Source organism: Tamandua tetradactyla, chromosome 7 (genome assembly GCF_023851605.1).
Source record: "Tamandua tetradactyla isolate mTamTet1 chromosome 7, mTamTet1.pri, whole genome shotgun sequence".
Taxonomy (NCBI): domain Eukaryota; kingdom Metazoa; phylum Chordata; class Mammalia; order Pilosa; family Myrmecophagidae; genus Tamandua; species Tamandua tetradactyla.
The window spans coordinates 83,271,183-83,297,469 of NC_135333.1; the positions used below are offsets into that span (position 1 = coordinate 83,271,183).

At 35.9% G+C, this 26,287-nt stretch overlaps 1 protein-coding gene and 1 pseudogene across 2 annotated transcripts in view; both read left to right on the forward strand.

Annotated features, from left to right (window-relative positions):
* Positions 1-26,287, forward strand: part of PDE3A (phosphodiesterase 3A) — a 342,518-nt gene that overhangs the window by 68,909 nt on the left and 247,322 nt on the right. The window contains exon 1 of one of the 2 annotated variants that reach the window (XM_077170243.1): positions 780-2,098. The exons of the other annotated variant lie outside the window; for it this stretch is intronic. The gene's annotated coding sequence lies outside the window, so the exon portion shown is untranslated. Of the gene's footprint in view, positions 1-779; positions 2,099-26,287 lie in introns of those variants that run through there. 2 annotated transcript variants of the gene reach the window in all.
* On the forward strand, positions 647-2,046 carry LOC143689874 (protein downstream neighbor of Son pseudogene; annotated as a pseudogene).

The following is a 26,287-nucleotide window of genomic DNA, read 5'->3' on the forward strand; positions in this document are numbered from 1 at the left end:
CACAGAGCTTTTATTTCCTTTTGTAATCTGTTAAATTACAAAGAAGCATTGTAAATCAACCATCTTGTTTGTTTTCATTATTTTTTTTAATTTTCATTATTTTAACTTTTGATAAAAATTGTATTTTTTCAGTGTAGGTAAGAAAATAGATTGAAATGTAACTGATGTGAATATAAATTGCAATCCGTGTATTTTGTAGGGTTTTTTTTTTTTAATGTTCCAGTATGCAATACTAGATAGGTGTAATAGTGATGAGATTGCCTGTGCATCCAAAGGCTCAGATTACAAATTGTTGCCTTTATACTCGCTTTTAAAAGTAGTTGATGGTTCAATGGTAGAATATTCACCTTCCAGGCGGGCTACCGATTCCGCACCACAAAAAAAAAAAAAAAAAAAAAAAAGTAGTGGACGAACCCCATCAGAAAGGGTTTAATTATTTGGAATGTTTTCTTAAAAAAACCTTGTTTTAATATAATCTCATCTATAAAATGAAAATTTGTGGAAAACGTTGACTCTAAATGCCATTGGTTTTTTCCACCTTCCATTTTCCTGTTCTCTGGTTTTATGTCTTCCGCATGAGTTTTCCACTAGGATCTCAGAGGAAAATGGCCTTCGTTGATAGTATGAGTAATAATTTCATTTAAAAATGGCCCGTCCGGACGGCAGAGGCGGCACCGTGGACCCCGCGGACCCCGCGGCTGGGAGGAACCGCTTCGCCCGCCTGGACCACCAGCCGCTGCTCTCGCGGACCGCCCGGACGGGCCGACCCCGCGGCCAGCAGGAGGCGCCCGGCCCGTGTTGAGATTCTCATCATGAAAATGATTTGCTGTGGGAGGAGCCGTTTCCTGAAAGAACAACCATTACTCATTTACCCAAGATCATTTGCAAGTCCGGAAGAGGCACAAGGTCTTGTCCAGCACTTGTAGGGCAACAGAAGTTCCTTTGCCTCAGAGCATACCGGATCCCGAACCGTCCACTGAGCTCCGCGCCTTCCAGCAGAGCCTTATGTTTTGGCTCCGTCCTTCCTTGCCCGGCTACCACTTCTCCTCGTATTGGAGCTGATAAAAAAGAAGGCTGGAAAGACAAGCCCTTGGTCAAATGATGAAGCCCTACAACGCATTTTAATGAGCGACTGGTCTGTGAGCTTTACTTCTCTATGTAATCTGCTGAAGACAAAACTTTGCCTCCATTTCTACGTTGTACCTCCCGGTTTACTGTCCTGGCCCATGCAGCAGGATATGATATAATCACACCTTTCGTATCTCCCACAACTAGAGGTTGAAAAGAAGCTATGAAAAATGAAGGTATTGAATTTTCTCTGCCTTTAATAAAAGAAAATGACCATAAAAAGAAGAAAGCATCTGGAACAAGCTTTCAACCCGGGGAAGAGCAAGTAATCAGTGAGGAAGATAGAGGAAAGTTTTTCCTGACTGGAGGAGATGGGTGTGCAAGGCAAAACTAGAAAACCAAGCACACTCTCAAGTTGCGTAGAGAGAAACATGAAGTGCAAATGAATCGCAGACCTGAGTCTGTTGTATTGGTGAAAGTAAGTAACACCTTTACTCCATTTTTTGATCAACTGTGAAAGTTTCGTTGCTGCCTCTAGTCCACAGGCAGGACTTCCACCAACCCTCTCATCCCCTACAGCTTTTTGGAGGTGCCAAAATGCAAATGCTTGAGGCACGAAGTGTAAATGTGAAGAAACAAATTCATTCTGGATACAAGGATCAATTTAGTTTGGAGATTACAGGGCCTATCATGCTTCATTCTCTACATTTTTTGACTTTGCTACTCAAATCTTCACAGAGTGGATCTTTTTCTTCAGGACTGTATACTCATGAGCCAACTGCTGTATTTAACAGATACCCACCACCAGTGGGTCACCACCAGTGCACAAAGTACTGGATAAGAAGATTGTTCATAAGGAGCTTGTTGACTGTGGGCTGCATCCTAAGACTGGACCAGCTTACTCAAATACTGTTACTGGGGAAATCATCTTTATGGCACGTGGAAATAAGTGACTACATTTATAACTGGAGATCATGAACAGCAAAGTAAGCCTAAATGGAATCTTTGAGGGAAAAAGTCTTCTAACAAGGTAATTCAAGATTCTTGCACGTTTTGCTTTAAAATTCATTTTTGAAGTTGAAAGGAATAGAACTAAAAACTCATATTGTTTGTAAACCAACTTTTTACATTAACTTTTATTACATGCTTTGAGCATGATTAAGTTTTTTAAATCAGCATTTTCTACTTTTACTATTTTGAGGTTAGATATTCACATATGAAGAAAGCTTTTTTTAACTACCTCCAAAAACCTGAATGAGAATTCTAGGTCCCTACAACCTAAGTATAAACTGAGTATTAAATGGAATTAATGTTTTCTTAATTGAGAAATCTCTCAAGTGCGAAATTTAGACTAAGTCTGTTGCAGTTTACCTCATGACATTGTGACCAGACCTATCAGGGCAAAATTTTATTATTAGCAATTTAACTAAGACTAATTATTAGGTTCTTATTTTTTTTTTAACTTTTTTTATTAATTAAAAAAAATTAACAAACAAGACATTTAGATATCATTCCATTCTACATATATAATCAGTAATTCTTAATATCATCACATATTTGCATATTTATCATTTCTTAGTACATTTGCATTGATTTAGAAAAAGAAATAAAAAGACAACAGAAAAAGAAATAAAATGATAATAGAGAAAAAAAAGACTATACATACCATACCCCTTACCTCTCGCTTTCATTTACCACTATTTCAAACTGAATTTAGGGTTCTTATTTTTTTTAAGTACAAATGTAGACACCATCTACTGATCTGATTGTTGATGTTTCTACCTCAGCTTCTTTCCTTCTGATATAAAATTCCTCATTGCAAATGCTTCTTTCTTTTGCCTTCCAATGCTTGTTAACCCAGAGGAAAAGAAATTTTGTTTTCCATATAATGTTGTGTATCAGCGGACATGACAAAATAGTATTTAGCGTACTAGTGTAGGTAAATATGTGTATATATAATTCAAGTTAAAATACTTAGAAATAAAAAAAATATTAAGTATAATTAGGTTCTATTGTTTAATATTGTGTTTGGTGAAAATAGTATCCATGGCTTTAAGTTCCAGTTTCTTTCTTTTTTCTCCAAATGATTACTTTTTGGCTACTTGTTTAGTTTTTAACCAATGTTTTAAATTGTTCTCTCATAGAGTGCTGTGAATTACTGTCCTTTTTCAAATGGTTAAAACTTGGAGAAAATAGGCCTTGCATGTTTTATGAGATGAAGACTGTTTTGAAGTACAAGGCTGTGTAGAGGTGAATATTATATTGAGCCCCATTGTGTTTGTTAGGTTCAATGAGGTACTCTCCTAGCCAAGAACGATTTTCATTCAGCTAACCCTGTGGATGGGAAAATCCTAAATCATATAATGTGCTCAATTTGAATGAGAAGTGAGGTATCACTGAATGAACTATTTACTAAGAACCTACTACATGCAAAGCCCTCTGAGAGGGAAGGATTATAAAAGAGAAAGTTAATATATTTAAATTTGGCCAGTAGAAAGAAGTAGTTTATATTTTTGAGGTTATCATTGATATTTTATTTTTCCATCCCAATCATTTCAATGTCTCATTTATTTCAAATACCGAAGCATTAAATCAATGTCCCCACTCTCCTAGACCGTGATTCTTTATGTTGTCATGGCATCCACCCGGCACCCAAATGCCAGCATCTGCTGCTTTTAGCCTCACGGTTGTAAGTTTGAACTCCAAAATGCCCTTAAATGTTTTAAAAATTTATTTGTGTACATTTTCAAAATAACCTTCTTCGAGTTCTCAGTTTTATGTGAACTGTAGTTAAACTCTATTTTCCATGACTTGTGGCATATGGTATTTAACTATTTGCTAGTGTCATTTTCACAAGTAAACATATTTGTACAAAGGCTTTTGTAGAGAGCATTGCACTTAGGAGAAACTATCCTAAGGTGACTCTACTGCCAAAACATGGGTCTAGACAAGCTAAAGTATATATGGCTTAGCACATTGTTTTATTGTGTTTCAACACTCATTATAATAACTAACCCTTAGGAAAGAATAAGTATTTAAAAGTTTTGAAGCCAAAATGACCTTTTGACTTTTCCTCTTGAATATTTGCCCCTAACAGAAGAGAATCAAATCAGTTGACATTGCAGCCAGCCAGTATCAACCCTGCACTTTTAAAAGCCATCAGCATGTAGTCTGAAAACATAATCAAACATAAATCTAGAATTGGAATTTTCTGGCCTACTGGAATGTAAACTTTTTGCCATGAATTTTGCCCTTAGTGTCATTTTTCATTTTTTTAATAATCCACTGAATTCTTATATCTTTCACCTCATCCAGATTATCACAAAGAAAAGCCATCTATCTAGCTTTCTTTAACTCTGTTAGCCCTGCAACAACAAATTCATACAGAGAGTAGAATGCATTTTGACAATACGAACTGTGATTTCTAAGATCATGTTTGTGTGAAGTGTTAGGTGTGCTATCTGAATCATAAACGGCGCTGCAGACGTCTAGAGGGAAATTATAGATGCCGACTGTAAATCAAAGATGTTCTTAAGAAAATAGTGTGGTGACTTCTCCAAATCAAACATTGCCAGGTTCTCTACCAGTGTACTCAAGTGCCTTCCCTAGGGAATCCGTTGAGCATTCCCGTTAAGCGGTAATAAAACAAGTTTGTAGACTGATCTTTTCTGCCATAAGAAGTTTATAAAACAGAAATTTCTAAGCCTGGAGAAAGAAATATCATCTTTAATGATATCTGTCTTCCGTTTTCTAACTAATATGCTCACGTGTCATGTTTGTGTTAATGGGACAAGAGGGTATTTTCCTATGGCCTTTGGATCTAAACAGAACTGGGCTCAAATCTTAGCTTTACCAATTAGTCAGCCTTGTGGCCTTAGGCAAGTAATTTAAATTCCTAAAGATCTGGTTACTTCATCTAGGAAATGGTTATACTTTCCTTAATGCAAAGTTTTGGTGAGAATGATAAATAATGCATGTAAATGCCTAGCTCAGTTTAACAACAATTTTAGGAAGGGTAAAAGGAAGTCACTGTTTAAACCATCTCAGTGTTTTAAGTCATTTGTTAAAATTCTGATAAACTTGGGAGCTAACTCTAGCATGTACATGTATGATAATCAGGAGCCATAGAAAACTTATTAGTCCTCTAGTTATTGTATTTTAAGTGGGAAAATGCCACTGTCAAGAAAGAAAATCAAAGAAAGAAAGAAACGAAATGAAAAACCAAAGATTACTAAAAATTTTGGATTTTGGTACAATAATGTAATACAATCCTTTGGCTATTTTCAAGAACCTGCTGTTTTCCTCAAAAAGAAAGTGTGTGTATATAAATGTCTAGGAAGATGTTTTGCTTAAATACCATTTGCATGTCTTCAGGAAAAGGAAAATGCTGATTGCTTTAGAGAAGATGTGGGAATTTAATCTTGAACATAAGGTCTGTTTTCAAGGTATGGAAAGAAGAACATGGTTGAATCCTTTCAAATATGGAAACTTACACACAAAAGCTATTAGTTTAAGAAATTTGTTTTCTAGGTGTTAAGCATTTCACACAGGATTATCTACTAAATAATATAGGATAAAATTAATAGTGATTCCTTTATGGCTAGATTTCAACTAGTAATACTGCCCATTTCTGCATCACTCTGATTTCTTCTGTGCTTATTTATAGAAGTTATCTGATACAGGTGGCTTCATCACCTCGCATAGCTTGAAAAGCTTCTAAAGCTGCCAAAAATCTGTCAGTCTGCATCCAGGTGTTCTGAATCCTGGTGAGTGATTTACCGGGTGCAGCCTTCATAGGGACAGATTCCCGGTGGTCTCCCCATGTCTCAGCTCTAATGAAGGTGGGTGGACACAAGTGGCTTTTAGCCATGCAAGAATCTGTTGAAGTGATGAGTGCTGTAGAGTCAAGATCCTGGTGACTTGGGGCATTTGTGTTTTCTGTTAATGCTTCATCCAAATACTGTATGTCATGAAGCTAATGTTTCCTGGAGCTCCTTCTAATGAGCTTAGCAGACATAATCTTGGAAACTTCATGCCTATCAGAGATAAACAGCAACAGGGCTGTTAATTGAAATTGTGGTTAATTGCCAAGCCATTCTTCACCCCTGCTTTTCTTTTTCCTTTAAAAATAGAGAAAAGTATCTGAAAAGAGCAGAAGACCCACTTGTATTTTAGTGTAAGAGATTGTAAAATTACAATAAGATTTTTTTGAACCGTTGAATATCCTGCTGCTGGGCAGAGTGGGCTGAAGATAAATATTACACTGAGGTGATTTGGTTAATCTATTACCATGGGCATAAGTTCTGAAAAACTGCTTTAAAAGATAGAAACTGGAAAACTGTGGTTTTGATAATGAATTTGATGTTATTCATACCAAAGATTAGTGAATAAAGAGAATACAAATGAAAACCTTTATTATTATTTTAATGTTATACTGAGAAAGCTCTTTTGTATTTTGCTGTCTCTCCTAATACATCAGAGTACCTGCACACATACAGAGACCCACAAAAGATGCCTAGAGTCACATAAACTTGGAATGCAACAAATGAATGCTTCTCTTTGTTCTCTGCTGTGCTACAGAAGGACCCTCTTCCAAGGAGGAAGGAAGTACTTGTGTTGGTGTGACAATATCACAAACTATTTCTTTTAGGGAGACTTTTTTTTTTTTTTTACCCAGGGAAGTTTTTGCTAGTATTAATAACTTGATAGAATCCTCTAGTTCTTGATAAAGACCATTCTTTAAATGAGGTCTACTTGTTCTAACATTTGTTTCTTTTGTTGGAAGGGAAATTCGTCATTTTGCTCTGGAGTGTTACCCAAGTTTTTTGTTCTTCGTTTATAAATCTGGAGGAGAGGAGAGCAGCACTGTTTTACTATATGGGAACAAAAGTAACATTTTTGTGTTGCTCTCAAAGAAAGATATGCTAAACCATATAAATGAGCAAAGCTGAAATGGGCTCCTGCCTAAAATTTAGCATTTTGTTCTACAAATAATTGAAGCCTGCCACAGGTCGGTCCCTCCTATATATGCAGCACTGGCTGCTCCTTAAGTTTCTGGGGGCCTCCATCCCATACTTTTAATACATATAAACACAGTGTCACTGAACTTGAAAGAATTTTGTTGTTGTGAAGGTAATATTTATGGCTTCTCTTTCTTGTTGCTTTGTTCTCTGCAGAGAGGGTAAGTTTAGTGGGAAAACCACCTTAAATCTGTATTCCCATCCAGGGTTGCAGGTGATTTATTCCTCAACTCCAGACAAGTCGCTTTCTGTACTATAGTTGCTGCCACAATTCTTAAGCCCTCTGATGTTCTGGATTATCTTTAAACATCTTTATTCTACCCTTAGAGAGTAATAAAGCCTTCCTCAGGTAAGTTCAATTGTGGGAGAAACATTATCTGCCTATCATCATCACCACCCAAGTATAGGTTTTTAAATTTGTTTTTTGTCTTTCTGCCATTCTATCCATGTAGCAATCTGAAGCAGATTGGTTGATGTTTTGAAAATGAAGAGCTGTAGAATGAGACGAAGCTAAGGGAGATTCTCCCTATAGCTAACTGGTCCTGGCTCTTCACATGCGGTATAAGGTACCAGGCTCATATAAGCAGTAATAAATGATTTTTTTGAAAGGTTATAGTGATTAATATAAATCCTGTAAACAGTTCCTTCCTAAAATGCATGAGATGATTTTTGTGTGCATGTCCACTGAAGTGTTGTTCTACCATGTAAACTCATGTGGGAAAAAAAAGTTCTCATTATTTGAGAGGAAGGGGATATTTATAATATGATGGTGGAGGTGAAAGATATACTAGTCCCCTGACCTTGCGAATTTACTTAGCCTATCTGAAATTGTTTCCTTAGGCTTAACATGGGTGACATTTGAGTTGCTATGAGGATTAAGTTAAATCAGATAGGTAAAGTGTTAAGACACTGTACTTGTTAAATAATGAATGGTCAGGAAAAAAAAACACACTGCTGCTATATAGATATTCCATTTGCTATAAAATGTCTAAATTTTCTGTTGTATTACATTATATCTCAGTTCTTCATAATTCACTTCAAGAGAACAAAATAAATTAAGAGGAAATCATGAAATCAAAATTAATCTATCTACCTTATATTTTCAGTTATATGTTAACCTTTGAAAGAGAATATATGCCTTTAATACCTTATTTTAAAAACATATCACATAACTGCTGTGGGGTACATAACTTTCTGATTGTTGAGAATTAATGCCAAGTTTTAAAAGGAATGAAATTGAGTGTCCTGGTGACCTGACTTCAACTATTAATCTGTGAGCATTTTTAACAATCAGTTACTTTAGAGCACAGTTTCTTTTATCTTCACAAATCTTTTGCAAACAGCCATGATAATATACCAATAATGATGAAATGTTTGAATCAGAAAAACCCTTTTATTTGGAGATGAACAAACTAAACCCTAAGGTAGTTAAATGCTTTTCCTAGTCACAGAACCAGACCTCTCTGATTTTCCCAGTTCACCAGATACTTAATATTTTGCTCTATGCTAAAAAAAGAGAAGAATTTATTTTCTAAACATTTGAGTTTTTACTGTGTTTGTGAGATTTTATGAGTTGCTGGGAAATTGCCTAAAGAAAAAAAGGAAGCACCTCAATTATTTTTCCCTTCTTCTCTTTTTCCCTGTAACCATATGAAGTCAGGAGGCTAATTCCTTAGTTAATTTCATCTAGTTCCTGAACCATAATATGCATTATGTTTCAAAAGCAGTATTTGAAAGCAAATGGCACCATGTTATTTGCTACTTAAAATTGTTATTGAAACCTAGTTGAATAGTTATTAAGTAATGAGAATGTATCCTTTAGTATGCTTTTGTGTAGAGGAGAGAGAATATCCAACTGGAACTGCTATGCGTGATAGTAACAAAAGTTTATTTTCTCACAAGTGAAAGTCTAGCAGTCTCAGGTGGACTTCATCAAGGAGTTCTGGCCCCGTTTCCCTGGAATTCTCTTACATTGCCTTTTTCTGGTTGGTAGCAAAGTCGCTGAAGCACTTCCGGGGCTCACATCCAAGCATAATGCTAATAAAAGAGTGAAGAACAATTTTCCCAGTGGCTGGGAGAAATCCTCTCATCTCTCTAGCCTGGATGACCTTTTCTGATCCATTTCTTCTAAAGAGCAATAGTATCATCCCCTGTCCAAACTGATCTGTGGTGGGAAACAACTGACCCGTAATATTTGGGTGGAGATGGGTAAACACCTTGACAAATTGACATCCTAATCAGAAGGAAGAAGTAGGGCAGAGATGTAGGGAAGAAAAGCTGAAATATATAGGAATCATAAGTGGCACATAACCATAGCAATGACATTAGTTATTGGGGTATGAGGGTGGAGGTTTTTTGGTAGACAGTATGAAAAAACTTAACAAACATTTAATCCTATTCTCTCCTTAAAGCTGTTTATTTCCAATGTACTTAGCCAGCAATTTCATTTTAATAAATCTAAAACGTAATTAAGGAAAATCTTTTATAAATATTGTACCATGTTTCAGAGATAGAGTTGTAAGGATAGCACAAAACATTTTTTAAAAAATTTAAATGCAGAAAATGGTCATTTTAGTAAGGTTAAGAAAAGTATGTGCCTTTGGAAAGGTATTTATGTACCTATGAAGATAAAGCACAAGTCTTGTCACTATTTTACCTTCAGATTCTTCATTTATAGGCTGTTTTCTATTTACAGGCTATACAAATAATGACTTTTTTCATAGATGGATTGTGGGAAAAGAGCATGCATAGGTGAAATTCCTAAATGGTCCCAATATTTTAAGTATGGCTTAAATACTTAAATTTTAAGTATGGCTGTCTTTTTTTCCCTCTTACAAATATTGTTTTTATGTTGTTTTTATTTTGCATGGGCAGGTACCAGGAGTCGGACCCTGGGTCTCTGGTATGGCAGGCGAGAATTCTGCCACTGAGCCACCATCGCACTACCCTCCCTCTGACAAATATTGAATAAGAATTGCCAATAGCAAGTTTGGGTGATCAATTTTTTGTTCCCACTCTGGCATTAGTTCTTAATTAACTTGAATTTGATTTGCTCTTTGTTAGGCTGAATGCGAACGATGAAGGTGGTTTGAGCCTCCTGCATTGTTAAAAACAGTGTAAAACACTGATGTTTTTTAAAATACCATTGCAGTGATGTTTTTTTATTTTATTTACTAAATCCGAATTTAAGTGTCAAACGTGATGTTTTCTTTTTTCTGCATTTCAGCTTAGTTTCTGTCTCTTACTATATAAGTCGTGGGTTTGCTCATCACTACTCCATGTACCCCAGGTCTTCTGTGGTCCAGAATAGGAACTTATATTTTATTTGCATTGCTGTGAATTTCAACTGATTTCTTCTGAAATTTCCTAGAGGGCTTGAATCCATGTGGTATGATATGGTGTGGTGTGCCTCTGTGAAATCTACCGAAGAAATGTCTGTCCCCATCTTTCTTTGTGTGAAGGTAGTGAGACTTTGCAGAATGAAATGATTTTAGAAGGAGTTTGCTAGTTTTTAGGAACTCCTAGCCATAGTGAGGATCGTGACTAGGCAGGTGCAGTGGATACATTTGTGAGCAAAGCAGACATGGACCCTGTCTGCAAAGGGAGTGCAGTCTAATCACGGAGACAGGTAGGACAGATACTAAACATTATACTACCTGAAGCCTCATGGAAAGGGAGGCATATGGTGCCATGTGGAACTTTTGTCATGAAATGCTGTTTGAGTCAAGATCTGAAAGAAAATCAGAAATTAGACCACTATGGTATCATGAAGAGCAGGCTTGAAATACTCATGGGCCATTGGTTCTTTTTATCTTATTTGATTCAACATGATGTTATGTAGAGGAGGATTTATTACATTTAGGTTTTATCTTTCAAGATACTAAAGGGTAATTTTTAGTTAGTTTGTAAAGAGCAGAGTGTCTCTAGTTCTCTCAAGGATTAAGATTTTCAAAACAACTTTTAACCCACTTAATGTGAAAAATAATCCACTTATCAAGGAAGAAATGTTAGGGTATCACATATTTAAACAAAATAAATATGACATTTATTAAACTGCATATTATTGTTACAATAAGACTTCAATAAAAAATATATATATTTTTGGAGCACCTTCTACCTACCAGATATTTTTTCTGGGTGCTGGGGCCGTTGAACTCACACCCCAGAAACAGCTTTTCTTTGAGAATGTCAGTGACTGGGGTGGGGATGGGGTGAGGAGTGCGTCTCATTTCTCACTCTGTCATAGGGAATCCCCATTGCCTTCCTCATTATTGTGGAATTACTCTGGGATTCTCAGTTGTGGAACACTTTGACCTGATAACTGACATTGTTTATTAACATTGTTGATCAAAAATATCTCTCCATAGTTGAATGAAATCTTGAGAATTCTAGTTCTTTTATTTCACTATATGTTATCCAAAAGAATTTAGGCTTATTTTCCAGAGTAAAAAAACAACACACAACTCATTTAGGGTGTAGTATGTACAACCCCATATGTCTTTGATATATTTGTTATTGCTGTAGCAACAGCTAGAACAATTGTGTTACAATATCAAAGAAAAATTGTCTAGGTTGGGAGAAGACAGACTCTAGATTTGGAATCAGAAAACTTGAGAATGATTTCTGGATTTGACTCCTCCGGGGTCAAGAGACCATGAGCAAGTTATGTAACTTGATCAATTTCTCCTTTTCTAACATAATAATTAAATCTGCTCTGCATTAGTTCACAGTTATTGTTAGGATCCTGTGACAAATACATAGCTGCTTTAGTATTGTAGTGTAGGTACAAAGCTAGAACTAGTCAAACTTTAGCCTGTAAGTGTGATCTAATACAGTGTTAGATCTGGGCAAACAGATAAAGGAAATTGGACTTTGTTTTCCTCCCTCCTCTCCGTCTTTTTTTATTTTGGTATTTTTGATACTGCCCTAGGTGAGCAAAGAGTGAGATTTCTGGGTGATGTAGAATTTTTGTGGTCTCTCAAATTAAATCGCATAGATAACGTAGACTCCATCCTTGGTTCTCAAAGTAAGGCTCATGGATCAGCAGTATAAGCATACCTGGGAGCTGCTAAAAATGCAGAATCTTAGGCCCCACCCCAGATTATTGACTCATAATCCCTATTTTAACAAAATCCCCAGGGGATTCTATGCAGTTTCTTAAGCACTGGAGTTGATAGGTATCTGACTACCCTGCTCGATTTTTGGATGTGGTGGAAATACTGACTACAGCTGCCTTCTAGATGTTTTGGCACCACCTGAGGAGAAAGGGGGAGTGGGGGATGGGTTATCCAGAAAAAATGCATGCTGCTTTCTGTTCCCAAGGAACCATTTTAAGATGAAAGGTTCCTAATTCCATTATCAGTCCCCTGAGTCTACCAGCATTAAAAAAAGTCTTTTTCCCAAGACTTTTATGGTGCTTAAGTTGGACATTTTCATATTGGAATAACAGACCAAAAATGACTGACAGTTATAGTGTCTGGGATTATGGGGGGAAATACTTAGTCAGAAGAACTGGGAATTTATCAGGAGATATGTATGATTTCATCTCTAGGATTCTGGTTTCTTTGCTCTCTGAGAGTTGTGAATAAGCTGCTTTACTTTGCCTGATCTGAGGGTGATTAGGCATACAGTCTCAGAAGTTCAGGGAGTTTTATAAACATATCTTCTTCATTTCTCTTGCAGAGGGGAAGAATGGAGGGAATTGAGAGCCAGAGACTTAAATTCTCAGTAAAGATCATATAACTTTTGAAAGTAGAAATAGTTCTTCAGATTCTGCATTCATGCAGAATCAGTAATTACTTCAGATTACTTATTTATGCAGTATAAGTAATCACAAATTAGCCCTCACTTTACCAGTTTTAGGAAGGTTTAGGATTAAATAAAAATGAACTAGTGTTCCCTTTAGAACAGCATTTTTCATTGCAGGATAGGTGAACAAATTTTTTATTTTTCTTCCTGTGCGTTTATAGTAATTGTGATTTTGTTCCTTTCTCCCCTTTTTCTTTTTCTCCTGCCTGGAGTTCTGGATAAAATTTAAGATAATTATGTCCTGTATTTGGGTAGGGGAGTACCTGAGCTAGATGCTGTGTAACTCTTGTGATTATTGATTCCATATTTGGGCTGTGCTACTAATGAAAATTATGCATTGGCTGAGGCAAGTTAAATCACCATGAAACTAGAAATTAGTAGATGGCCCATGGAAAAGTTTCCAGTTTTTCCAATTAACAGATTAGTGACCAGCATTTGGGAACCTGTGCTGTACTTGAATCTGCCTTCATTATTTATTCAACAAATATTGATTGTGCCCCTACTATGTGCTAGTAATATTATGGGTACTAGGACTATACTAAAAAATAGACTTGCACTCAACTTACATTTTATCACAGACATACTTTCAAGCCCATAGTCCGAAAGTTTGAAATTAATTTAATTGAGGGTTACTACCACACACCTCATATTACAACTTTTTCCAGTTTTAAACCTCCTTTAATGTACTAAAAAAATTAAAAAGGATTTTTTCCCCCATAAGGCTGCAAGTTAAAGCAGGTAATCATTTCATTACAATTCTAGAGCAGGCTCATACAAAGTAATTGCTAACCTGAAGACTCTTCATGAGGTTTCCTCTATTTTGATTCCTTCTAGGAAAGAATTTTCCTGTTCAAAGGTTTAGAGAATGTTTCTAGAAAGAATTAGTTCCATTTTCTCCAGAGTTCATCAAGTTACTCCAATTTCTTTTATAGGAAGCTCCTAACTCTCCAAAGGTGTTCAGCCTCCTAAAATTTCAGTTTATCTTCAGCACAACCAGCTTTTGAGTGTTTATTATAACACTATAAAACCACATAGTAATTCTTCCCCTAAAAGAAGTCTGCTGTATATAATATTAAGGCAGAGTTGTCAAGGCTGTCATGCTGTGTCTTAAGCCAAATACATTTTTCAGCATTCCAAGGTTATGTGAATACACAGAAATAATTACTTTCAGATGTTGATATTGCACTTAACACTTTAGTAATAAGAGAAAATGTAGTTCAAACGTCATTCAGCTGAAAAGCAAAGCAAGCCATAGTACGGATATGTGTGGTGTGCATTCAGACACGTACTATAGTGTGGAAACGTGGTGCAACCAGCTTTGTGTTCTAATGTCTTCATAACATAGGATATGGACTGTGCTATGTTCTGAGTTAACATGTTTCCTGTTTAACAGGACTCACATTCAGAGATGACGTGCCTTGCTTCCAGTCAAGGAAATGCTGTTAATCTCTGAGCCAGATCCCTGATTCTTAGATATTCTTGTTGCTTAATATTTTTATCTTTAAATCTATTTGAAAAGTTAAAAAAAGTGAAATTTCACTTTATTTTAAAATATAATTTTTCTATAATAGTACATTATCTACTGATAATGGATAATCATCTGTAAAAAGACACTGGGACATTAAAATCCTCAGCTATCCCAAGTAATTTTGAAAGGAATGGGTTGGAAGTAGTAAGTAATTGCTGAAGTGGCAAAGGCTACATTGGAAAAATAATCTGTTTATTTTTGTACTAACATTCGCATATGACATTGAGGATGAATTCTATCTATTTAGATCAATTTATCTTCTAGTCAACATAGAAAAAGGAGAAACATGAATGAAATTTTATTATGACCCACAGTATTGATTCTTTACATTTACAAAAGGGAAAATCATTGTCACCCTCTTTTAATACTACAGTAACATAAAAAAAACACTGATTTATGATTTTTTACACGTGGAAACACTCAGACCACTGAGTATTGCTGACTGCTTATCTTGCAAGGCAAAATATTTTTTATTTTAATGTATAGTCAGTGCTGTGGGCAAAAGGGATACTTGCTAAGTTTTTACTTTCAAAATGTACTTCTGTCTTTACCTTGCAGTCTTGTGATATATAATTCAAAATGTTTGCAAAGTACAGGAAATTTATTGTATTTTTAAATTATCTGCTTTGAATTATAATTTTAAAAAGGAAATGGGACACCATCCCTCCCCCTACCCTAGAGGCAGATTTTCCATGACAGAAGAGTTTTAAACTTCAAGATGTTGCATAAGTCAATCTGGAAAAAAAATTGGAATGGACAGCTAGCATTATCTCATAGGAGATTTGCTTCTGCAACACTTTTTTTGTCAAATGAACTACATGTAAATTATAATTTCCCTATCTACTTGGTTGTACTTTGAAAATTAGCATTCTTATTGCTTTTGTTGTTTTTATTTGGACATGCTATAAAAATTAAGAAAAATTTAAGAATCATAGTATGATGTATGATCACAAGAAATCTAATTAAGGTGTGACACCAAATGAATGTGAGATAGTCTGTCAAGCACACTTGAAAGAGATACATTTCTGGTGAGGTATGAAAAATTAGTGACTTATTTACTGCCTTACTTTTAGTTTTACAAGGAGTAGTTAGGATCTAATTTTTTTTTTTTTCTCTGAGCTGTTTATTCACATGACAGATGTGCTCTTGGTACAAATCTCAGAGTCAATTCAGCCCACCCTTTAGTATTTAAAGAGAATGGACACAGGAAAGTTAAAGAGAACATATACTTAATTGGATCCTCCCTCATACCCATAGCTCACAGATCACATAAGGGAAGAAAATAGGCTGTTAAATATTATTTAACCAGCTACACTCATTTTTAACTGTGAATAAAATATCATCAGCATATGTATAATATGTATAGTAAAACATGGTAAAATTATTCACTAAGCACAAAAAAATTTTAGATATATAATAAAGACTTTAAAATATTGAGAAATCTGAATCTGATACAGTACGTTTAAGGTGGGAGGTAATTTCAAAATTAAGAAAGGAGAATCTAGTAACTTAGGGTTCCTCTGTTCCATTGTCCCCACTGATACTCTTAGTCAATGCCATTTCCTCAGTTTTACCCCCCTTTATATTTTGTTGATCTGTTTTTGTATACTTCTACTCTCCCTCTGTTTCACTCAAACTCTATTGTCTCTTTCCAAGTCTACCACACATGCCCAACCCCTATTTTCCTTCCCACTTTCTCCCTATATCTGCCTTACTTCCTCAGGTTACCCATTTGGGCTCTCTTTTCATCTCACTTGTCCCTTACAGGAACCCAACCTGCATTGAAATTGGTGGAATAAAAATGCGTAGGATCTAATTTTTAAGTTTTGCCCTACAAGAGACAAATTCCAAAGTAATTTATACTGGAAAAGGATTTGGTGTGAGGGCTCCTGTATTCTGAATTGTTCAGGGCTGGCTCTAGTGAAAAGTCCCTGGGAAGAGATTAAGCTAAGGTCTACTTCAAAAAAGTTGGATTCAGGGTGGTAAGCAAAAACTGGTCACTAAATCCCTTTTTGTTTTTCTTGATCACTTAACAGAAGAGGCCTGGACTGGCTCATATATTTTTCAGGTTGCAATGATTAAACTCCTGTACCGTGTTGCTTTTCAGGTACAAATCTATTTCTCAATAAATTCCAACTTACAGGACCCTTCTTAAGTGCTTGGTTACTACAGCAGAAACAAAGAATACGAAGGAACAGGAGGTTTGCCTGGAGGTGGAATTTGGAGGAAAAAGTCAGTTGTTTATATAGAACTTATCTGCCATTTGGCATCTTTAGAGCTGTGGGAGTGAAGAATGCTGTCTGATCAATTCTAGTTTTGCTTTCCCTGCTTTCTGCTCCTGGATTTAAGGGGCTGGGGATTTTCTAATAGAGAAGGTAAAATTTCCTTTAGAATTTGTCATCAACATACTATGCCATTTTAGAAAAGTAACTTATTTAAACATTTGACTATTTATAGGTCAAATGAGGGAGAATACTATCAGTTACATGGAATAATTGTTGGTTCTGAAGCTTTATGAATAAAAAGTAGCATAAGGGAAAGGACTATATTAATATATTATGGTCAATTTGTATGTTAGGATTGGAACTAATTCCCTGAATTATTCAGTAATGAAGAGCAACAAGTTAAAGGCACATATAAAGTACTGCAGGGGACATTTTTGGATAAATAAGAATAGGGCGGGCCATGGTGGCTCAGCAAGTAGAGTTCTCACCTGCCATGCTGGAGACCTGGATTCGATTCCTGGTGCCTACCTACGCAAAAAAAAAAAAAAAAAGTTAAAAAAAAAAAAAAAGTTAAAAAAAAAAGACGTAATAGTGGCTTGAGAAAAATAGAATAAAACTAAGAAAAGAAAAGCCTGCAGATAGTATATAAATAAGTGCCAGTGAGCAATTAGAAAATAAGCATGTATTATTCATTTGGGAGTAAGGGACAGAGGAGAGTGCAATCCTACTATGTGCTAGAAAGTGGGGGACACATATGGAAATATATATAAATACTATCATGTATAAGATCATAAATTCTAGACAATTTCTTTACTGAATCTTTTGGAATTTGTGTTCATCAGTTTGTAATGAATGTAGTTAGATGTTTGTTAAATGTTTAAAAATGTAGTTAAAAATTCTAGCTCTTTGAAAATTAAAACTAAGTTAAGGTGTGTGATTGCAAGACTTTTAAAATCATCTCATTTTAAAACTTTGAATTCTGAAGCGCATTATTCAACTTAACGAATGTTAAGTACCTAATGGGTGGGGCACAAAAAAAGTGAGTTTAAACTATCTTGTCTACTGATAGTGTTTAAGAAAAAGATAATACCACAGAAAATAGGTTGAGTTAACCTTGGATATATATCTTGCTTGAAGGAATCCCATTCTCCCCACCTTTTTTAGAGGAGTCGTAACGATTGATCAGAATTCATTGGTCAGTGGTAATGAGCAGAACCTGAATGGATTAAAATTCACCATTGAACTGCTACTCTATAAGTGTGCAGAATTTTATAAAACATAATATTTGTCTTACTATTTAGTTGCTTTTGGCTTGGCTTTGTCAAAATTAATTGCTGGTTTATATTTCCTTTTGCAAGAAGTTTTATAAAAATTGATTTGAGGAAAAGCATTTAATATGACTGTAGCATTGGAAAGAGACTCTCACTGAGCCCTATGCATGGAGATTATTAAACTGAATCACTCTAGTCCTGACCCCTAATTTGGACATACAAGTTTGACTACCTGCCTATGTATTTAAGAGGATAAAGGCAAGGGGAGGAATTATCACAGTTATATCAGAATTATTTTTAATTATAAGTTATTTAGGAAATCCCTTATGATTTTTCTGGAATGAATAATGGCTGCCAGTATGATCAGGTATACAGATAAAACAAGAGGAGATCTCAATGAAATCCTTATTTGATTCAGAAACTTTTACCAGTAATTAGGTTTTGCTGTTATTTGTTTCTATTGCAGAACAAGAATATCTTTCCATCATTTCGTGGAGATAAGTTGGTAGTATAGTATGTCTGTTAGTTTTCTTTCATCTCATAGTAATTGTGCTGAGAATTATAAAGAGATAAATTAACATAAGTTAATGATTACATATAGAAATCATTTTAAAAATCTATTCCATGAAAATGAAATTTCTTTTTAGAAGAAATACATATTGTTGGTCTGCTTTTTTCATTTAGCAACTTTTCTTATGGAAAAATCATTCCTCTGGTTCTCAGAAAATTTGTCAAATTGTTCAAACTCTTTATGAGTGTTTGTACTTCCTTAACCTATCTAAAGAATAACTGTGCTTGTGCAAAGGATCCAGGAGATTTACCGGGTTTCTCTCTATTTAAAGGATGGCTCATTTGGTGCTTCTGTGTGGCAGAATGGAGGGATGAAAAAGAATGAAGGAAAAAAATAGCAGTACTGGTTTACGTAGGAGGAATGAAAGGACAGAGAGCTTTAAGAGTAAAGAAAATTACGTTCCTATTCTCTGTACGATGGTATATTTAGAAGAGGGTTCAAAGATGTTGTAGCACACAATTCCTTCCCTTCTATTGTATAAACAACCAGCGAATGTTTATCAAGTACCTATTAATTTAAGATACCTGAGACTTGAGCCTTCATTTCTGTTTTCCTTCTTTGTCCCTTTGTTGACACTTAAAAGCTCAAAAGTTACCATGTGAGTTCTTGAAATGTAGGAATTAAAAGCATTAATTCTCTCTGATCTGAACAATTCAAGACCCAGCTTCATCTCCTTTATAGGTCAGACTGTGGAAGAAGTGAATGTGATGAAATGAGTGAAAATGAATTCCAGAGCATGCTCAGTAAATTAAAACCAAACGTGACTTTGGCCGATGAAGGGAAAGGGTGAAGCATACCCTTAAGTTGTCTGCTGTCTCTAGAAATAGAGAAGACTTGGGCAGTGATAGAAGCAGAGTGTTTACGCTGGGATCACTGAGTGTACTCAAGGTAAATCATTTTGTGCCTACAGTCAGGAAGCCGGGCCCCAGGTTTGATCCCTGCTTGGACCAGAACATTTTACTCTAGGGAATACTTAATCTCTAGCCTTAAAAAACACATTAACCAGTTATCAGAAAACCCATCGCTCTGGCTGGTAAAAACAACTCCAAGAGTAGATCAAACGGGCAGAAAATATACTAATAAATGGGTTACAAAAGGCCAAGATGGGTAAGCTTCAGAGAGTCATTGCTGTTGGGGCCCACGTTATACTCTTTACATTAGAAACAAATAGAAATCCAGAGGGAAGGCCCAGCATTAAATTCTCTAGTGATGCAGGAATAAGTATTAACACCTGGAGCTGGTTCCTTGCTTTGTCCTGGAAGTATTTCACCACTTAAGAGACACTGACTACATATATTTTGGGGGAAAAAAAATTGTACCATATTATATAAATCTTTGTAAATCTTCTCATTTTTTCCTTTTTTTTTTTATTTTGTTTTGTTTTGGAGTTAAAGTCACACAAGTATCTGTTACGGCTTTTCCAAATGCTTTATTAAGCCTGCAAAACATTTCCCCACAATTTACAGTGTGTCCAAACAGTTGCAGATTACTGCCAAGTTAAGTTTGTATGCACATATGGAGTGAAGCCAGTTTTTGAAATATGGGTAGCAGTATCTTTAACTTGGACTCAAGATGCATTTGACAGTAGTGGGAAATATCAGGGGATTAACTTGAAATTCTTTAAAAGCAAACAGAATTTTTGAAACTCCCAGGAACATGGGAAAATAGCTTCACCTTCCATTTCTCGCTGGTGGCATAAATGCCTCCCTCGCTGTGTTGTTTATTGTTTCTTTGAGACGATCTTTGCATATCCAGTCCGTGGAGTGGAGTCACTGCCCTGTACTCATTTTTTTCCTTCCTGGAGGTATAAATAGACGGATGACGCCTTATGCTCTCTGCAGTCCCTGCATCATTCATACCGTACATCTCCTTTCTAGGTCACAAAGCTTTTTAAAAAATCAGCAGTGGTAGCAGCATGTGAGCAGGTGAGCATATGACCCCTTCCTCTCACCTCAGAGCCGTGCCTCTCATAGCATACAGACAGCAGGGCATGACAGCTTGACATTTGGATGGTTCAAGGATATCAGAGAGAAAAATAGCCATTCTTAACAAATAACTTAAAAATAGCACAGTCTGAGCAATTTTCCCTCTACCCTTTCTCCCCCACATGCCTGAAATGAAGCCATTCCCATCCAAAGCATAGCTAGGAATTTGTATTTTGTGAGAGTTTGAAGAGCCTGCCTTTCCTACTATAGCAAATATCTGCCTCCTTCCTTGGTTGAATTGTGTATACTCAAATCGTGAGAACATGTCATCTTTTGTATTCCTCTTTTCTCTCCAGTGAAATAAAAAACGTCATGCTTCTGGATAGGGCCATTTATTATTACAGAGTGAGGAACACTGTATTGAGTGTTTTTGAGGTGGTGTGAAGGAGGAAAACTATTTCTCTGCTCTCTTCTTACTTCTTCACTATACTTGCAAACCATGATTTCTAAATCCATCGCTTCCCAAGATGATAAACTGCCAGAGGTAATCTCACATTTGGATAAAGCTGGCGGAGAACTTGATGAGTGACAGGGGTGGTACCTTTCTAGTCACTAGGATTGTGTCCTGAACCCCAGGTATACCCCATGTTGTTATGTTCTTGGTCTATCAATACTTTTCAAGGAAACATTAGTTCTACCTTTTAGTACATATTTATTGAGGGCCTACTGTGTACCAGAGTCTAGTCTAAGAATTTAGGTTACCATTAACAAATAGATGAATACTCTGTTCACCTTTATTTGTAAAATATGATACTAATTTCTAAAATATGTGACAGTGGAAGTGTTATCTATAGGTAGCTATGGGGTATGTGTGCTGTTTTATATAGATTGGTCGAGGAAGATTGAACTGATGAGGGGATAATTGCTTCTTTCTTTGAGAGAAGCAACAGTGTGAGCCTTGTTGTTGGGGGGAAATGCATTCCAGGCAAAGAAAATTACAAGTGTAAATCCTACAGGGCAGGACAGAGCACAGGAGTAAGAGTCATAGAGGCAGCAGGGGACACACCCAGGAGGCTGTATTGTGGGCTGTGATGAGAACTTTGAATTTCATTCTGACATTGCAGAGGAATGACATAGCTGTTCTTACTCTTGAACACAGTAATGTGGAACGTGGATAGTACATGGGCAGGCATGGATACATGGGAAAACGCTCCTTCAAAACATCCAGTGGGAGACTCTGGGTTTGGATGGAAGGTGGCAATGAAGGAATGGGAAGATTCTGGGGATACTCCAAAATAAAGCCAGCTGAATCTGCTGATAGACTAGTGTCCTGAGCAACTGGAGGGATGGCTCTACCATTTATTGGATGGGAAGATATGGGGAGGATCAGGTTAGCAATATGTTAAAAATCTCTTAGTAATTTAAAACTATCAGTTCTAGGAAAGTGATGGTCATCTTCTTAAAATGTACAGTGGATTTAAGCAAAAACCTGGGGTGAAATTGGTGAGAGAATAAAATATGGCTACATATTTGTAGCCTCCCAACAATTTGAGATGGGTAGTTTACTCTTGTTAAATGACTTTTCTGAGTAAAGTATTTCAAAGAAACTTGGAGTCAAGACATTTTAATGTTGTGCCTTGGTTTTCACAACCAGAGAGGTTGCAATTACTTTTCATGCCCTTGGATGCAAATGCAAGCACTTATTCAAATAATTTCTGATATTGCTGACACTGGTGCTTTTCAATTTTATTGAAAATGTTATTTGGAAAGGGAATCCAGATTGCATTTTTGTAAGACAGGATAGTATACAGTATTATTTCCATGCATTTTAAAAGAGTACTTTGGTAAACAATTCAGTTATTCTCTTTAGATGGAGTTTATTTTGGTTCTCTGGTTCCTCCATTAATGTTTGTTGCCTTTCTTAACACATTGCTTGTATCACCTTGTCTTGCTAAGTGTGCTATGCCCTTATAAAAGCAGTGCTGTAGGGAAGAAGCGTAATTTATTGTACAGCAACCAAAGCAAGCCTATATAAGATGTGCTTTAATCATTCCAATGTTATATTTCACTAATGCAACAGTCCAGACATAAATAGTGATCTACCACTAAAGACCCCTAGGAATGGAAAGTGGAAAGATAGAGGAATCATCTTCCCTCCCATTTTGCTCTTCAGTAAACTATATGAGCTGTATTATTCCAATTCAATTTAATACTAGATAATCCTTAATTCATGTTAGTAGTTGCTTTAGAAAGTAGACTTTTTAAAGAAAAATATAGCTTAATATTCCAACTACATTTTTCTTTCTCCAAATCAAGGACTTTTCTTTCACAACCATGATCAATTATTATGGTAATCTGTTACCTATACAGATGACTTATATTCATTTGTTTATTCAGTAACTGTTTATTGAGTGCCCATTAGAGTTGCCTTGTTACCAACTTGCCCAGCATTACCAGGTTTTATGATAGAGACTGGGGACACAGAAAACCTACTCTCTGCCATCCAGGAATGCATAATCCAGGGGCACCAATTAGCCGTTCTTCCTGAGTTTGGGTAATTCTGATTTTAAAGGGGTTATAGAAGAGATGGTGCCTTTTTTTTAACTCCTTCACTCAATCAAATGGAAATGAATTTGCACATATTTTGTAGAGCCAGCTCCACCCTAATATGTTTTAAAAGTTATGTTTACAATATGAAAACTTCATTTTGAGGATTTTATCTGAAGAAAGAGAAAAGTAGAGTCATGAAATGCTACAAAAGACTCATAACCGCAACTGGAAAACTGTCATGGTGGATGGCCCTTTGAGCAATATTTTAACATTTAGTAGGAAGTTGTCCAAATGCAGAGTTGGATATAAATGATAAGAGAAGTAGTCTAACTATGTTTTTTTTTTTATGTTTTAAAAAATTTATTTTGTCATTGAAAAACATGTAATAATCAACATAAGAAAACATTACCATGGGATCATCCCGTTCTACTTATATCATCAGTAATTCTCAATATCTTCACTTAATTGCTTATTCATCATATCTGAGAATGCTTGCCTCAATACAGAAAAAGAAATCAAAAGAAACAAATAGAGAACAGTAAAAGAATAAAACAAAAACCGAAAAAAGATTATGCATACCATACCGCTTGCGCTTCCCTTTCATTGATCACTAGCATTTCAAAGTAAATTTATTTATTAATTTTTTTATTTTTTATTCTTTTTATTTTTTATTAATTAAAAAAATTAACAAACAAAACAATTAGAAATCATTCCATTCTACATATATAATCAGTAATTCTTAATATCATCACATAGTTGCATATTCATCATTTCTTCTCTGTTTTTAACAGTCACCTGAAATTTCACCACATCCTCATGTATCAATGGTATGTGATCATATTTTGATGAAAACTTCATATGTATTTTTTGTTATGAATGAAGATAATACCATGGGTAGGCATGTCAGAATTTTGGACTTTCCTAGGGGGTTAAGAAGTATACCTTAACAGCAAGCTGATGCGTAACAAAGATTGAGTGTTTATTTTGGGGAATGAGAATTCTCCCTTGTGACTCAGTCAGAGAATATACTCATATATTTTTTTTTAATTCAAGCACAAGCATTGTAAAGGGTAAGCAAATGAAATACATAGTTACCCACAGAAAGAAGTTTCAGTTTTACAAAGCTTGCTGTTTAAATCTAGTATTTGACTTTTAAAATTTTCATATATGTTAGCAGCAATTCAATTCTAGTATTTGAAAATGTGCCCTGAACACTTGAAAAGGGCTCTAGCAGACAGAAGTAAATGTAAAAGATTGTTTTAGTTTCCTAGGCTGCTCAAGCAAATAACCGTGAAATGGGTTAGGTTAAGCTATGGGAATTGATTTGCTCAAAAGAGGCTAAAAGCAAGTCCAGTAAAGCCCCCATCAAGGTGATACTTTCTTCCCTAAGACTAGTTGTTCTGGAGCTGGCTGGTAGTGATTATTGGTTCTTGGCTGTCATATGACAGTGCATATGGCAGCTTCTCCTGGCTTTCCATGTTCTTCCCAGCTCCTTTTAATTTCACCTTCTTGCTTCCTGTGGCTTTCCCTCTGTGTGAATTCCACTCTGCTTACAAAGAACTTCAGTAATAGGATTACTACTCATCTTGATTGGGCTGGGCCACATCTTAATTGAAATAACCTCATCCAAAGCTCCTATTTACAGTGGGTTCACACCCACAGGAATGGATTAAATGTAAGAACATGTTTTTCTGGGGCACATACAGCTCGAAATCACTACACAGATATTTTAAAAAGTGCTTCAAACTTGCAGTCCAAGAAAATTTCAGACTTTAGTGTATTAAAGTCTACTGTTCAGTGATCTCTAATTCACCTATAGGTTTTGCTTTACTTATGAGAGAAAGAACCAGTGATTAGCCCTTTGAAATTTAATTGACAGATCCCAAAGCAAAAGAACTAAAGATTGGAATTTATTCCCCAAACTTTAAATCCACCCTATTCCATGATATCCTGGTGTCTAGAAGAATTTCCTATGAGATTAAGCACCAGTGTTTTTAGGACTTAGCCAAGTTTTATATTAAATTAAAAAATATTTGTGACTATAATATAATAGACACTAGTTTATCTCTTTGAGTTCCTCCTCTTTTCAGCCTGCGAGCTATGCTCATACCTATTAAATTCCTTTTTTGTTACGGTACTTTCATCTGACTCTTGGGGCCCATCACCTGCTCGGTCTATCTTGTCCTTGCATCTGAACAATCTTCTCTCTTATCAACTGGCTGACATGTACTGTTCCTTCATGACTCAGCTTAGATGTGACTTCATCTTGGAATGCCTCCTTGAGCAATACTGCTCGCATTTTTAAATCCAAGTTAAGTGTCAGTGTTCCTGAAACATGGCATTTCTCTGCATTATCAGAGCAGTCTGCGTTGTAATGTCACGTAGACGATGTTGTGCAAGGGCTAGAATGTTCTCTTTCTTGTCCGTTGTTTTTGTTTATCTGCCTGGTTTAGTTATGGAACAAAAGCAAGCACTAAATAAATGCCTGAGAAGTATAACTGAAATAAAAGACAGATTTTGAATTAAAAACTGAATCATCCTAATATATGATTTTCCCCTTTCCCTGGTCTTCCTCATTGGAACTGAAGTCATCTTTGACATCCCCCTTTCCTTTACCATTCATTAAATCAGTTGCTCATTTTTAACATTTTCCCTGGACATGTATCTCTAAATGGTCATCCTCTTCTCATTTGCTCTAATTAAGGTCCTTGTTTTTTTTTGTCTGTCGGTAGACTACATTTGGGAAATGCTAGTTAAGTAGCTAATTACCACATGACTTGACAAAGCCTTTTATGAAGGAGCATTGCAGATTTCTACAGGAGAGACAGGATAGAGTAGTTCCTACATTTGTTGATCTGAGAACTCACCTCTAGTCTCAGAGCATTTTATGTGGTTAATGATCTTCGGAACCCACCTGGGGGAATGCTGACAATGATTGTGAAACAGCCAACCTCTCATCGTGGACTGGGGGATGGTTTGGCTTTAATTTTATTATAGGTATCAGCTAGGGAGAGCAAACACCTGAAAAGGAAACATGACAGGCCCTACCCAGCAAAGGACCTCTGATTCTTACACTCCTTCAGCACTTCACCCCAGTATACCTTGATTAGTTGATGGGTGCCCCAGCTAGAGATGGGAGAAAATCAAGAGTGCATACCTTATTGACCTGCTAGACAAGCTATTCTTCTGCTCTCCTTAATGCTGTCTCGGTAAGATTGGACAGTTGACACCTCTGTCTTCAGGCATCTTCAGAAACAGTGCCACAGTACTCTTATTTAATGCCTGCCTTCACCACTGGTTTGCATCAATAGGTGCAAGGGA